The 15,597-nt window shown below is 33.6% G+C and overlaps 1 long non-coding RNA gene across 1 annotated transcript; it reads left to right on the forward strand.

The window, feature by feature from the left end:
- Positions 1–1,010: 1,010 nt before the first annotated feature.
- Positions 1,011–10,498, forward strand: LOC147076939 (uncharacterized). Its single transcript, XR_015069735.1, has 4 exons — positions 1,011–1,223; positions 3,776–3,916; positions 7,055–7,201; positions 8,161–10,498. It is a non-coding gene; the product is annotated as an uncharacterized LOC147076939 (long non-coding RNA).
- Positions 10,499–15,597: the final 5,099 nt, after the last annotated feature.

A 15,597-nucleotide genomic window follows, 5' to 3' on the forward strand; every position in this document is an offset into this window, starting at 1 on the left:
TTGAATAGTAAAAAAACACGCCTGCGGCGCTATTTTCCTTCAGAAATAATATTTTTCAAAGTTATGTGATTGTACGATACAATTTTTAATTGCGTATTAATACTCGACATTTCCATAATTCAAATGGGTGTATTAAAATATACAATAAAACATTAAACATACACATTAATTTTACCGCGTACACCATTTGGAAAAAGCGACAGTAGAGCATCACATTGCCTTTATCCTTAGCGATAGGAAGGGGGGCTCGCCAAAGATACTAGCCTGGGGGCCCCCTTCACCATGTGGGGCCCATGATCAACACTGTAATAATAATTCTGGTCGTGATGTAGTGATTATTGGAATTGATAGTTATTGGGATAGGTACCTATATCCCAAATAAATTTTGAGGCCCCTGTGTTAAAAAATGAACAATCTATGTTTCCCATGGACCTATTCAAGCAATTTTAATACCTACCTAAGTATTTTAGTAATAAGTAAGGTCGTCAGAATAATATTAGTGATGCTTGGCAATTTCAAATCAATATTGATAAAAAAAGTTTTGGAATTTGACAGTTTGTTGATAAAATAAATTAATGGTAAGTAAATGTTTTTGTCAAAGAATCTGATCCAGAATAAAAATCTTTCAGCAAAATTTATAGCGTTGTTATATTGATAATAAGTTCATCATTATTTATTTTCTTTTACTAGCTGCCATAACAACAAAATGGCGGCTCGCGTTCTAATTTGAAGATTCGTTTAAAAAGGTAACTTGACATCACGTCATTAAATTTAGCGAAGTTTTACGTGATCATTACTTTAGGTATCCTTAAAAAATATATTAGTACCCAAGTACTACTTTTGGCTGTCTACATAAACTAGACGAGGAAGAAACTGTTCACAGCTATTTTTATAATTAAATGCCAGTTATGATTCGGCAACGATTTATTAATCTGTTTGAGGTAGGAGTGGGATACCAATATAAAAGTAACGATCCCAGTATCGGTCAAAAAGTATTGATAAATCTTGACAGCCCTAGTAAGTCTTAAGCGTCACGGAAGAAAGTAATATAATCCATTGACAATATATTTTCGATTTAAACACGTAAAATGGATGTCAAACGTGAATCAGATGAAGGCAAATCAGTGACAGAACCGAAGCATTGGTTTGAGGAACCCACAGAGTCTCCAAACAGCCCAGACGTTAAGAAAGCGAATCCCGACAAGGACAGATGCATATTTAAGGTTAGTTTTACTGAACTATAGGTAATAGATTAAATAAAAAAGCCCATCTAATGGATGTAACTTAAATTTACGAATGTTTGGGTGAAAAAAAACAGCTCCACTATTTATAATGGGTTAAAGTCATTTTACATTGCTGAAGTATACCTACCTACTTCATCGCATCTATTCGATAGGTACACAAACTGCTATCGAGGGTAGTTTTTCATATTTATGTATTGAGTCTTATAATTGTTACAATAAATTAGCCTTCAAAACTGTATCTCGCTCTAAAAGTTAACACAGCTAAGAGAGGTGTTGTTAAAACATAGCACTTTTTGACAGTTCAGACGGTTGACTTAATGGAAACTTGTAGGTACGTACCTAGTACGCAGTTTGACGTATCACACTTCACAGTGAAATGTTGTATAGGAAATATATGGCCGTTTAGATCGTCCAACCTCTTTGGGTCGTATAGTAGGTAGGTTCTGACATAAAATTCATATCTAAATAAAACACGGCTCTTGTCGGTTTACACTTTACAGGAAGCCAGCAGCAAACAAATTTTGAAAATAGCCGATATACTGGATTATTAATTGTTAGGTTTTCATTCTTGAATTCATGAATTTTGCCAAAATCAGCCATGACAATTGAATTTAATAGTTACCTTCATATCTAATCTAATAAAACTGGAGACCGTATAGTACCTATAAGGTCATCTCTTTCCGATAGAAAGCTCATGGCGAACTGTGCCACGGTGAAATGTTTTACGTACTCTACATGTAACCTAATTAACCGCTTCAATAGGTACATAAATATGATAAAATACCCTCGATAGAAATCTTGTGTATAGAATAGATGCGCACAAGTTTTTTAACCGTCTCGATCTACCAATCAGTCAATTCAAAGATAAATGTAAATACATATGCAGCCATATTGTACTTTTTAAAAGTATTATTTATTACTGGGTACAATGGCCACGAAACATGTTTGATTTTTGCTAGTGCTGAGGCATTCTTTGCACGATACTTATTACAGATATGTCCCTAAATTATAATTTTCTATGAATATTCTGACCGGGTTAATAATAATTGAGTATCATACAGATAGATATACCGTGATATACTCATATCAGTGTTGCCAACCGTACTACAATTATAGTATTTGTATTATAATTGTGGTCCGCGTACTATGTACGATATAAAATAGGTATAGTACGCCCAAAATAATATAATTTTGAATATCGTACTATAATTTAATATAAAAGTACTATAATTTCGCATTTGCCATTTCGCAATCGAGTCTTTTTCGAAAATTTGGAAATCTGCGGCCCGCGGCGAAATTTTCTTCTCCTAAAAAAACGAGCCGACTATGTAAAATGGGGAACCTGCGGCCCGCGGTGAAATATTTACACATTCTACTAAATTCTCCGTTATTTTTTTTTCTGAGAAACAAAAAACCTATACATTTTCAACAGATGACAACGCGTACTATATTTTATCCCCAAATACTATAATTTTGGAGGCTTTGTACTATAATTCCACTTTCAAAGACTCATATCAACTAGGTAATCATATAAGCCGTCTCTCACATCTAAACTCGCTTCGTCTGCCGCACAGCCATAAATCAAACCTTATAGGAACGTCGATCCGATGTTGCATTAGAAGACCGCGCACATCTGCCTAGCGACAATCGCACGTAACTTCTTGAAAGGTATAGATATTTGGATGCGGCGACCGGTGAGCAGGTATAGGAATGACCAATTCGTAGTTGTTCGTATGCGTTCTGTCGTTTTCGACTCGTAGTCCGAGAGGCGTGCGATTTGTTGTTAGCAGCACTAGATTTTTTTCAAACTAAAAGGTCGCGTTCGACCAATCAACGTATGTTTGTGAATAACGATGACGTCACATCGACGTATTCGACACGTTGCAGACGAGACGAGTTTTGATGTACGAGCCGGTCAACGGCCACTGTGAAAACGGCAAACCAGCAATCCTTAGGATTGCTTTGGGGTGACATATCGTCGCTATACGATTGGTTTACCGAATACCTATCTGTTTTTGTCGACATCGACCTTTGAATGAAGAACAATTTTTTGTATCTAAATGGACCAGAACCATTCTTTTCTTGAAATTGCTTTGTAATGAAAACAGCATTCATATGCTGTAAAAACAACAATTCAAATACCTTCATGTATTTAAACATAGGATAATCAAATTTGTTTTTCGTCTCCTGAACATTTGACATTTGGTCTATTCGACAAAGAATTCCTACAGCGACGATATTATATAGGGCGACGAATGAAGGAACGATTATAGGTACTTTTGAGAAACGCCTTCTTTGACATATTGTTTTTATTTTTAGAATCCTCCAGTCAGCGAGATATATATCAAATCTGAGAATATTTTTCAACTTGTTGAAGAATTCTCTGAAGATTCGAAGCGCGAGATCGTTAATGAAAACCCTCAACCTAGAAGTTCTTGCTCATTATGAATTAATAACCTTTCTGAAAATTTAAGCTCACATTAACTTGTTCGTTGTTTTCGTTATCTGATAATAAAATATATTTTTTTCAGAACCTTCCAGTCGAGTCGTATATCAAATCTGAAGTACCTGAAATCAAAGAAGAGGATTTTAATGACTCAACGTATCAGTTCAGCAATGAAAACCCCCAACCTGGAAGTTCTTACACAGCATCACAAAGACCAATCAATCAAGTAGGTGTTTTTTTACCTCTGCCAGTGGCTTTTGTGGTGGGGTCGCCGCCAAAAGTTTGTATGTTGATAATTTAGGTATTTAAGAATTATTAACGGATTACATGTTATTTTTAATTACTGCATTTATTATGATTTCGAAAATTACAAACATACCGAACCGACCCCTCCCCAAAAGCGAATAAATTCAAATAATTTAGGTGAATGAAATATTTGTCTTCCTCGGAACCTATCTGGTATGGAGCGCATTTGGGCGCTTCCTCCAATTGCGTGTGCAATCATACCCCTAAAATTAAATTTCATGAATAGGTGGTAGGTAGGTACTTACCTAATTCACCGATAATCATACGTCATACCTAAATAAAAAAGGGCATCTGAACTTCATAATTTTTCCGTTATTTTTTTGTGAGAACCAAAAACATACTATTAATTTTCAAAAGTGATAACAACCCGTACGTACTATATTTTTTGCCGAAATACCGCGAAATGCTATAATATCTCGGACCGCTTACTATAATTGGCATGGCAAAAAGATGGCAATACTGGAAAATATCTTTCCTTGTCAATTTTGTGTAGGTAGGTAGGCAGCCAAAAGTAAACATTGATTGATATTTTTAAAAGGAATGACAAACGTAAATCATTGATAAATGACGTGTATATTTGTTATGTAAGCGACTTAACTTAAGGGGACGCTCTACAGAATTGCCCTTGAGAATTGAAAATATGATTTTTTTACATGTGGTCCGGAATTCTTGCTCTACTTGTAATATTCAAAGGTCGCCGACAATCCTTTGGTCTAAATTAAATAATGTTCTCTTAATTAAATTAAATTTATAAACACTGTCGAAGTGAATAAAGTATGGGGTGACCAAAAAATGATATCTTCTAATATACGTGTAGTGCCTAGGATGGAACCTCATCATTAAAAATAAATTATCATAATATATTTAAGTATCTAATAATATTTGTTACTATGTAAACTAGTTGATAAGAAAGGCGTATTGCATGATTCACACAATCTGGCTGACGGCACAATGCCAGGTCAGTCAACTCACTTAGCAATTTGCAAGCCATCAAATTTCTTCATAACACATTTGCTTTCTTGATAAAATGTATTTATTCATAAGAATTACTTAGCAACATTGTAACGAAGAATGCATGATTAAGCATTGCATTGCCATATAAAGCAATCCGGAAACGTCGTAAAGTCTTGCTAACAGATAGTCGAATCTCTGATCGACGGATTCAGTTTAACTTTTCTCATAGAAACACGCCATTATAATTTAACTTTGTCAATTTAACCTTAATCCTAAATATATTGTCTGTAATAATTCTTTCAAGTATTGTTGAGGGGAATTAACTGTTATTTACTCAAACACGCATTTACCTTCGATTCATTGAAGTCCATCTACCTACCTCATCCTCATCATACCCCTTACCAATATACGTAAATATTACTAAATTCAATTTGTTAATCAGCTGTTTGGTGGGAAGTATTGCAACCAATATGATGGATAGCCACGATATAAACTTAATAATATATTAATAACATTTTAACCTGAAATTGTCCGAGAACTAAAAGTACGAAGGATGTTAAAATACATATCTACCTACATTTTTATTTCAAGTGCTATCCAAAAAACATTATTAATGAATAGTATTTATTTTGATACATAATTATTAAAAAAATAGGTACATATTGTTTAATTCTAATGCATATTTTAAAAAAACGTGGAATATAGTGATGTCTGTTTATTATAAAAAGACAGTGACTTTTTATTACTTACCCGATTGGTTTAAATTTAGTTTGACACTTTTACAAACAAGTAAAGCAACTTTACTTGTAGTCGGGAGGTACAATAATTATTGCAATAACCAATGCAAGAAATAATTTATACTTATAAAAAATGATTAATAACGTGGAGTCACCCACAGATTATATTCTATTCAAAGCTAGCGGGTCACTGAGAACATAAAAAAGGTACCGACAAAAGCGTATTCACGCCAGGGCTGTCGAAGACGTCTTACTTATTCTTATGATAAGTTGTTTTTAATTGTGTGCAATTTGGCGCAAAAATATAATATATACAGTTGTTTACCATTCGGTTATCCAATGAGCTGGGTTTTGTTTAATCTTCTGCAGACATCCAACAGTTTAATTTTTTATCTTGCCCATCTCGCGTAAGGCTATCTGATATTATAAAAGTCACACAGTACAACAGCGTTTAAACTAATATGTAATTGAACAGGTTTAATTAAAACTATAACGAAATTAACATTTAATGATTTACTCATTTTCCTATGTTATATTAACTTAATAGCAATTTTAATGATACAAGATACATATTACGATATAAGTACTCAAAATATACATCATCAGATAATATGTGAAATATTTTGATAAGCAAAAAAATAAGAATAATACAAAAATAACATAACATAATCAGCCAGTCTTTTCATACTTATTTTAGATGAATGTTGTATGCCGTTTGAAGATTGGAAATATTTAATTATTCCATCTGAACAGTAAGCTATATTTAACATTAAATTTGTAACTCTTTAAAACGAACCATATTAGATTGATATTATTTTGACTGACCTGTATTCCTTCGGCCGGCATCAGGTTACGTCGCGTACATTTTATGTTTGAAGTTTATAATACTAATAATAATAATGATTATTCATTCGACCGAGAATTGTAATTAATTATTATTGCGTTTCTTAAAATAATCCCCGATGGTTAGAGGTTTTTGAGGTTAGACTGAATTAAAATGACGTCCTTTCAACGCTAAGGGTACTTTCCGACTAAACTATGAATGACCTCGGCCTGTTTAGCTCGGTCTTAAGACTTGAAACCAGAACGTGAGCCGCCATTTTCTTTCTATAGTTCGCAGCAAAAGAAAAAAATATTTAACTTTTTATTAGTAAAACCAACCTAATATTTGCGGAAATACTTTATTATTTAAATTTTTGCAAACAATAATTTTGCTAAGAAACGATGGCAACACTGCCGATATTATAATATGCATAATATTATCTATGGAACGTAAGGTCTATCTATGATTTTATTTTCAGTTGGTAAATATGTCTATGTTTCTGCTTACTGCATGAAAAAAAATTAATAATTTCCGTGTTAAATAGGTACGTAAAATGGATGTCAAAGTCGATCCGGATGTAAGCGAAGCAGACGCGGAAAGGAAGAATGTGGCCGGAGAGCGCCCAAACAGTCTGGACGCCAGCATTTATATAAAACAAGAGATTCCCGACACTGGTAGTCTCATATTTCAGGTTAGTTTTGTCCAATACCTATTTATATCGAACTATGATGGGATTCAAAGGAAAGTTGCTCTACTGTAGGCGTGTCCAATGGTTGCAGAATCGATTTTGGTAGACCTCGCCATAAGGCCGTAAAATTGTGTCTTGAAAATGTAACATCCTTGATGTTTACGTGTTTTAACAGCCCACATGCTCAGCGTACCTCAAAATGGAGCTTTTATGCTATTTTCAAACGTTGTAGATAATCTATTTACATAATTTGAAGCCTTATTATTAAAACTGTATTTTGCTTTGAAAACCTTTATCGAGCTATTTCTCATATATTATGTTAATTTTCCCCTGAAATTCAAGATTTAATCTATTCAATTTGAAAGTCGTCCATCATCACTGTCTGAAATCTAATTTTTACTTACTTTTGTACCACTGTAACCGCTGGTGAAGGATATTCTGATTGACTTAAAACCACATTCCTTGATACTTTAAAGCATTTTATGAGCATGTTTGCAATGGAAACAACATTAAAAACTCCGTGAGTGTGGTCTACGGACAAAAATACTCTTCGTGTATGTAATAAACGTCTTAACAGTCGTTTTTCTCTGTTATCTTCCTCATACAGGGCTTTCTCTTCTGGTTGTCAGTCGCTTCCCAGTTGAATTCGGTCGAAAAATATAGGGCTACCTTTTGATCGTATGTCTCACATTATCGAGGCTAAATAATGTCATCCCCGATCCGCAATGCGACCTTTTTGGCATTTGCACTTGAGAGTGCAACTCTCCTCCGCAATGTTCAAATTATATTTCCCTTAGCACAATGTGGGTGGGTATACTCGCGACTTTCACCATTTCTCTTTGCCGACATTCTATTATTTCTAGTGTAACGTTTGGTCTCAAGTCTTCAAATGGTGTTATTTTATAATTAATATAATATCGACGCACCAACTGATTACTTTTTGTAAATGATTGTTTTTTCAGTTTGTCTCCGGAAACTCAGTAACGAACAGCATTGCGAGTCTCAAATCGTTGTCGGAGAATACTAATATCCAAGATCCTTGGGAAGACCTACAGATCGACGAACATGATATTAAGAAAGATGTCCTGGAATACAATGAAAGGCTTAGAGATATAAACGTAATCTCTCGCACTGCTAGAGGTGATATTTTCCAATCAAACGTGAAAATCCCTGAGCTATTAGAGGCTGTTATAAAATTGGAAAAAAAATTGTTTTATAAGAAAAATTTCGTGTGTAGCATATGTTTTGATTTTTTTCAATCGTTCGACCAAATGAAACTTCACAAATCATTACATAACAACACATTGGCGGAAATGACTAATTACGAATCAAGGCTGTTTAAATGTATTAAAAGTAATTACTTATCGAAACGATTTTGTCAGACGAAGAGTCAAAAAATGACCCATTCAGTTGACAAAAAGTTTAAATGTAACAAGTGCAATTACTCATGTGTAAAGTTATGTCACATGAAATCACACGAAATGACTCATTCCGGAGACACACAATTTAAATGTGAGGATTGCAATTTCCTATGTGTGTCGTCCGGTAGCATGAAATTGCATAAAATGACTCATTCTGGTGAAAAGCCATTCAAGTGTGAGGAGTGCAATTACTCGTGTGTACAATCAGGTCACATGAAATTGCATAAACTAACTCATTCAGGTGAAAAGCCATTCAAGTGTGAGGAGTGCAATTACTCGTGTGCACAATCAGGTAACATGAAATTGCATAAACTGACTCATTCAGGTGAAAAGCCATTCAAGTGTGAGATATGTAATTACTCGTGTGCACAATCAGGTAACATGAAATTGCATAAACTGACTCATTCAGGTGAAAAACCATTCAAGTGTGAGGAGTGCAATTACTCGTGTGCACAATCAGGTAACATGAAAATGCATAAACTGACTCATTCAGGTGAAAAGCCATTCAAGTGTGAAGAGTGCAATTACTCGTGTGCACAATCAGGTCACATGAAATTGCATAAACTGACTCATTCAGGTGAAAAGCCATTCAAGTGTGAGGAGTGCAAATACTCGTGTGCACAATCAGGTTACATGAAATTGCATAAACTAACTCATTCAGGTGAAAAGCCATTCAAGTGTGAGGAGTGCAATTACTCGTGTGCACAATCAGGTAACATGAAATTGCATAAACTGACTCATTCAGGTGAAAAGCCATTCAAATGTGAGGAGTGCAATTACTCCTGTATACATGTAGGCAACATGAAGGTTCATAAAATGAAACATTCTGGTGAAAAGCCATTCAAGTGTGAGGAGTGCAATTACTCGTGTCTACATGCAAGTAACATGAAGGTACATAAGATGAAACATTCTGGTGAAAAGCCATACAAATGTGAGCAATGTTATTACTCATGTGTGTCGTTGGGTAGTATGAAATTGCATAAACTGACTCATTCTGGTGAAAAGCCATTCAAGTGTGAGGATTGCAAATTTTCGTGTGCACAATCAGGTCACATGAAATTGCATAAACTAACTCATTCAGGTGAAAAGCCATTCAAGTGTGAGGAGTGCAATTACTCGTGTGCACATTCAGGTAACATGAAATTGCATAAACTGACTCATTCAGGTGAAAAGCCATTCAAGTGTGAGATATGCAATTTCTCGTGTGCACAATCAGCTAACATGAAGAGACATCAAATAACTCATTCTGGTAAAGCTATATAAATGTGAAGTCATTATGGTGAAAACACATTTAACTGTATTAAATGTAGTTGCTCATGCAAACAGTTTTGTTACATGGAGAGACATAAAATCACTTATTCTGTTGATCACACATTTAATTGTCTTAATGCAATTACTTCTTGTATGTAAATGAACAATGAAATCACAAAAAACCTTCATTCTTGAGAAAAGCCATTTAAATATTATGATATTAACTATAACTAATGTGACCATACGTCCCGTTTTCAGGCGGCGTGTCTTGGTGTCCCCGAACACAGTTTTGGGACGCAAAAATATTCCATTTTAGAAAAAAAAAGAAACTTGTTACCGAGATACAGAAATATTACCTATTCACTTCACAAATTCACAGACACAAAAAGTGTCAGAATGGAACACTGGGAATGTTTCAACCGAATTTCGTTGGGTGGAGTTGTTCAAACACTTTCGCGCCAATAATTTGGATCACAAAATTTTTATATAATTATTCAATATATATTTTATTTCTGCCCGGCACTAATGCACCGGTAGAAAGGGTCTTCTCTCTTATAAATAAGTTGTAGACGAGTGAAGAAACACAGTTGAATGTAGCAATGTTAATTATAAAAGTAAAATTGAAAAAATCCTCCCAAGAATTTCATTTGCTTTTGAAATCAACACCAGATATATCAACTAAATTTGTTATTCGGAAAATATTACATCAGATAAATTTTCACGTGTGTACTTTTCATTAATAAATAAAATAATATGTACTATTTAAAAATATGTAGGAACTCAAGCTTTGTATATGCCTACTCAAACATATCTACCGATATTCTTAAAACAAATAAATGAAATAGGTAAGCTAATATGACATGGAAAAAACATTACTAGCTTTTCAATTGTCTTGTGTGAAAGTGTGAGGCGCCTGAAATCGATAAGTAACTATCTTTTTTTAGGTGTTCCGGTTTGGAAGAAAAAATAAATGGTCACGTTATGTATAACGTTAGGTCACATGAAATCACACAATGGTTTATTCTGAGAAAAAGCCATTTAAATTTGATGCATTGAATGACTAACGGGTATTCTCAGATTGCATGAACGTGTATTAATTGACTCATTCTGGTGAAAACCCTTTTAAATATCGTCGCCTTAGGATAGTGACGATACCCCAGTTCCGGAATAATCCCAAAGGCACTTTATCTTCAACCGGTCCTGCACTTAGACCGATTGAGAACCTTTGCTTAGCTAGCTCAGTCTTATTTGGGAGAGGGTAGACACCTAAAGTTCTTGCTCGACACTATATGAATACACTGCAACAACATTATTTAACTTTATATTGTTTAAAGAATCGCCACCTAGTAGTAGGTTGACGTCTAGGTCATTAATTATCTAATTAGCCTTCAAATCAAATTTACTTTCGCTGCTGACCTCCTGTCACTTGTCTTTGAATCAGATGTATTTCGTAAAATACATCGCAGATTATTTCCAAAATAAAAAAAACTTCATTCAGTAATACTGTTTAATTATTTATTAAATTAATCTCAATAAATAAATTTATTTTTATTTAGTTGTTTATTGACAATTATTATACACTTTATTTTAACTTCAAATAATTACTTATTTATTTTATAAAACTTATTTAACTTAATTATTAGGTATGTAAAGTTAACTGATTATAATTATTTTATATTTATTTTAATATACGATTACACACTTAAAAACTATGAGTCGCTGGCCGTAAACTTTAGGAAGCTATGCTCCTTTTATAAAAAATAATAGATCGCGAATTGATGACGCGTTACTATGACAGCGCGTTGTCTACAAACGTCAACTGTCAGCGTGACTTCGATCACATCACCCGCAGTGACGTTTCGATCGGTGACGCGGCGGAATAATTCGCGAATGAAATACATCGCGAAAATATTTAAAAACTATACGGATTCACTCCGCATTCGGGCAGAACCTCTCGGTACTATTAGAAAATCGGTGACTTAAGTAGATGGAAATGTATAGCGTTTTATAGGCCCCGAATGGGATCACCCGAGATTTTGACGTTATGGGTGCAGACTTCTCCCACTCTAAATTTATGTTTTCATTGAATAACTAAAGAACTACTTATATTTTTAATCAAGAGATTATGTTTACGTATAAAGGTTCAAATACTTGTTATCGAAGTATAGATTTTATTAACTTACAATATTAAAAAGGGACCTTAAGGGTCTTACATGACTTTTCTGGGCGTGTTCACACGCGAAAAATGGACCAATGGGGCAGTCTCGCTACCTCTTCCATCAGACCAAGAGTCAAAGTTTTGGACCAATCACAGAAAAGCTGTTTATTTCCCGGCTTTTCCGGAAAATTATGATCATTTTATTAAATAAAAATAAGCAATTTATAAATACCTATAAGTGGTACAAGTTTAGTGGCAATCGTAAAAGTCCTTATATTACTTTTGACATAGATTGTCCAAATATCTACTAATTCGTTTATTGGGTTAGCGGTTAGGAAAAATGAAAATATTTCCGTTCAAAATAAAGCGTAACAAGAACGTGAATCATTAAAACTACCGTTGGAGTACGTAGGCATAATGAGAATGGCAGAAATCGAATTTATTCGTTTCTTTTATGCAAAACTTCGCGCGCCGATTGTGGTCAGCCGGAAGTGGTTACGATTAAAATTTATTTAATTATATTTATAGAACACTTCAACTTAAAGGTATAACATTAGTTCCAGTCTAGATTTCTACGACAAGTATTTATTTATAGAGTTTGAAAATTACCTATTTCGGGTAATTTAATATTGATCTGTCGAGGTTAATTGGCAGATCTAAAGAACAATTTTTATTTGTAAATTAGGAGAGCAACCGAGTCCTTAGACTTACATTGTTAGAATTTCTTTTTCCGAAATTCCTTCATCTATCTTTTACAAAGGTAGGTACTTAAATTCGTACCCTTTTATTATAACTCAAAACATTAATTTATTATTTAAATTAGACGGGTGTAATCAGTACTTACAAAACGTAATCATTAGATTTTAATTACGACAGTATCTGATATCATAATTTATTTATTTAAGATATTTCATTTTGGCGTCGGTAAATAGATCGCAACCAAATTTGAAAAATAAAATTTATTTTTATATAATTCAAAATCAGATTAAAAACAAATGGACATTTATTTACAATGTTTAGCAAATGATATCACATAAGTCGTTTACAATTTATTATCTATTTTTAACCTTAATCCTATACATTTTAATTACTTACATTTCACATTATAAGACCGTTTGGTCTTCTTGAAAGAAAACTCATCCATAGTTCACTCTGAGTGGCTATAAGTCGCTCAGATTGTACTATGGGACTCATTACATAATTTTTATAGCTTTGGTTAGAGGTAGGCCACGTATTTTCAAGTAAGAATCGACATTTAAGGTCGGACCGAAAAGTTGTGACGTCACAAATTTATCGAAAGAAAATGTCGGCTAATGGCTCACATTTTATGGCAGTGTCAATAGGTTTATCGAAAACGATATAAGTAATGTGAAATGTAAAGGAGAGGACAAAAACCTTATATTTCAATACTTGTATATCAGCATTTATATTTATTTATTTTACAAAGTGTGAGATACATTATATTTGAAAATATTAAGTTATCTATTAATTTTACTTATTTTATTCAAAATAGTTTGTATTTATTCAACAGCAAATTCTGCATTTTAGCAACGATTGTTGTTATCCATATAATAATAAAATTAGTTGAATTTAATATTATATACTCCAGGAAGTATTTTAATTGTCGTACATGCAAATACAATTAAATACCAACGGAGTTTTGTCGGAGGAAAACTGTATACGTGCATCTGTATAATATGCATACGGACCCTCCAAAATTTATCTCTGGATCCGGAGGTTAATGCTGAATTTAGTCCTGTCAAGCCCCCGGGTCATGTAGTCTTTTGAAATATTCAGACAGAGTATATAAGACCAGCTGACTAATATACTGGAGGGCGATGATCTGGTCTTTTCGTACCCTAGAGGGGCCGTTTGCTGAAGGCAGACAGTTCTGTCGGTGTTAGTACCTAATCAAAAAGTGATCGGCAAGAAACCGAAGACTCACCTGCTTTTCAGAAGCATCTTAGCACTAATGGAAATTTTGGAATAAAAATAACCATCACCGTCGAAACGCCAATAACAATACCATGGATTATCCTCATTGGATAGGAAAGGGAAAGAGCCATCGATGTGCTTATTGTAGTATGGCTAGAGAGCCAAAACGCACATCTTATTTTTGTAAGCAATATAATCTACCATAATTTATTAATTTATTTATCAACAAAAACACCTGAACGGGCACTGGTTGATAAAAAAACCATACATCATTTTACAGTTTTTTCCAAAATTCTGATAAGTAAATATTATTTACTTACTTGTTTTTATATCAAAATTGTTTTTAGATAGATACTCACCATAATATATATATATATATTATATACTTCTATAATATAATAGAGATCGGTTTAAAATGAAGAAAAAATGCTTTGCCCTATAACGGGTTTACATAAAATGACACGTCCTGATGAACATCCCTAATGAATGCAATGTGCGTTTCATATAGATCCTCACAACTTAGTTATCCTAAAATACATACTGGTGACAAGTCTTACGTATAAAATGTATCCTCATATATCATAATATGTTTGCGATTTAGTAGGTTAACGATGCAGTGTAGGTATACTTTATTGATGCGTGCGACTTAAGCGACTGATGAATAACCTTTTAAATACAATATGTATTCATATAGATGAATGACTACCTTTATGCTGCAATCTGATTTAATCCTAATGATTTTGTCACCTTTGTATGAAGCTGCTATGTAGGTATGTATTGATCATTATCAACACCATGACCCCCACAAGGGGGGGCTGACAGAGCTCTAGCCTGGGGATTAAATATCCAGATTAAATGAGATAACCACATCACAATTTTGCTTGAATAGTAAAAAAACACGCCTGCGGCGCTATTTTCCTTCAGAAATAATATTTTTCAAAGTTATGTGATTGTACGATACAATTTTTAATTGTGTATTAATACTCGACATTTCCATAATTCAAATGGGTGTATTAAAATATACAATAAAACATTAAACATACACATTAATTTTACCGCGTACACCATTTGGAAAAAGCGACAGTAGAGCATCACATTGCCTTTATCCTTAGCGATAGGAAGGGGGGCTCGCCAAAGATACTAGCCTGGGGGCCCCCTTCACGATGTGGGGCCCATGATCAACACTGTAATAATAATTCTGGTCGTGATGTAGTGATTATTGGAATTGATAGTGTATTGGGATAGGTACCTATATCCCAAATAAATTTTGAGGCCAGTGTGTTAAAAAATGAACAATCTATGTTTCCCATGGACCTATTCAAGCAATTTTAATACCTACCTAAGTATTTTAGTAATAAGTAAGGTCGTCAGAATAATATTAGTGATGCTTGGCAATTTCAAATCAATATTGATAAAAAAAGTTTTGGAATTTGACAGTTTGTTGATAAAATAAATTAATGGTAAGTAAATGTTTTTGTCAAAGAATCTGATCCAGAATAAAAATCTTTCAGCAAAATTTATAGCGTTGTTATATTGATAATAAGTTCATCATTATTTATTTTCTTTTACTAGCAGCCATAACAACAAAATGGCGGCTCGCGTTCTAATTTGAAGATTCGTTTAAAAAGGTAACT

This window comes from Rhyacophila brunnea, unplaced genomic scaffold (assembly GCF_057557595.1).
Source record: "Rhyacophila brunnea isolate RB1 unplaced genomic scaffold, BYU_Rbru_1.0 scaffold_13, whole genome shotgun sequence".
NCBI lineage: Eukaryota > Metazoa > Arthropoda > Insecta > Trichoptera > Rhyacophilidae > Rhyacophila > Rhyacophila brunnea.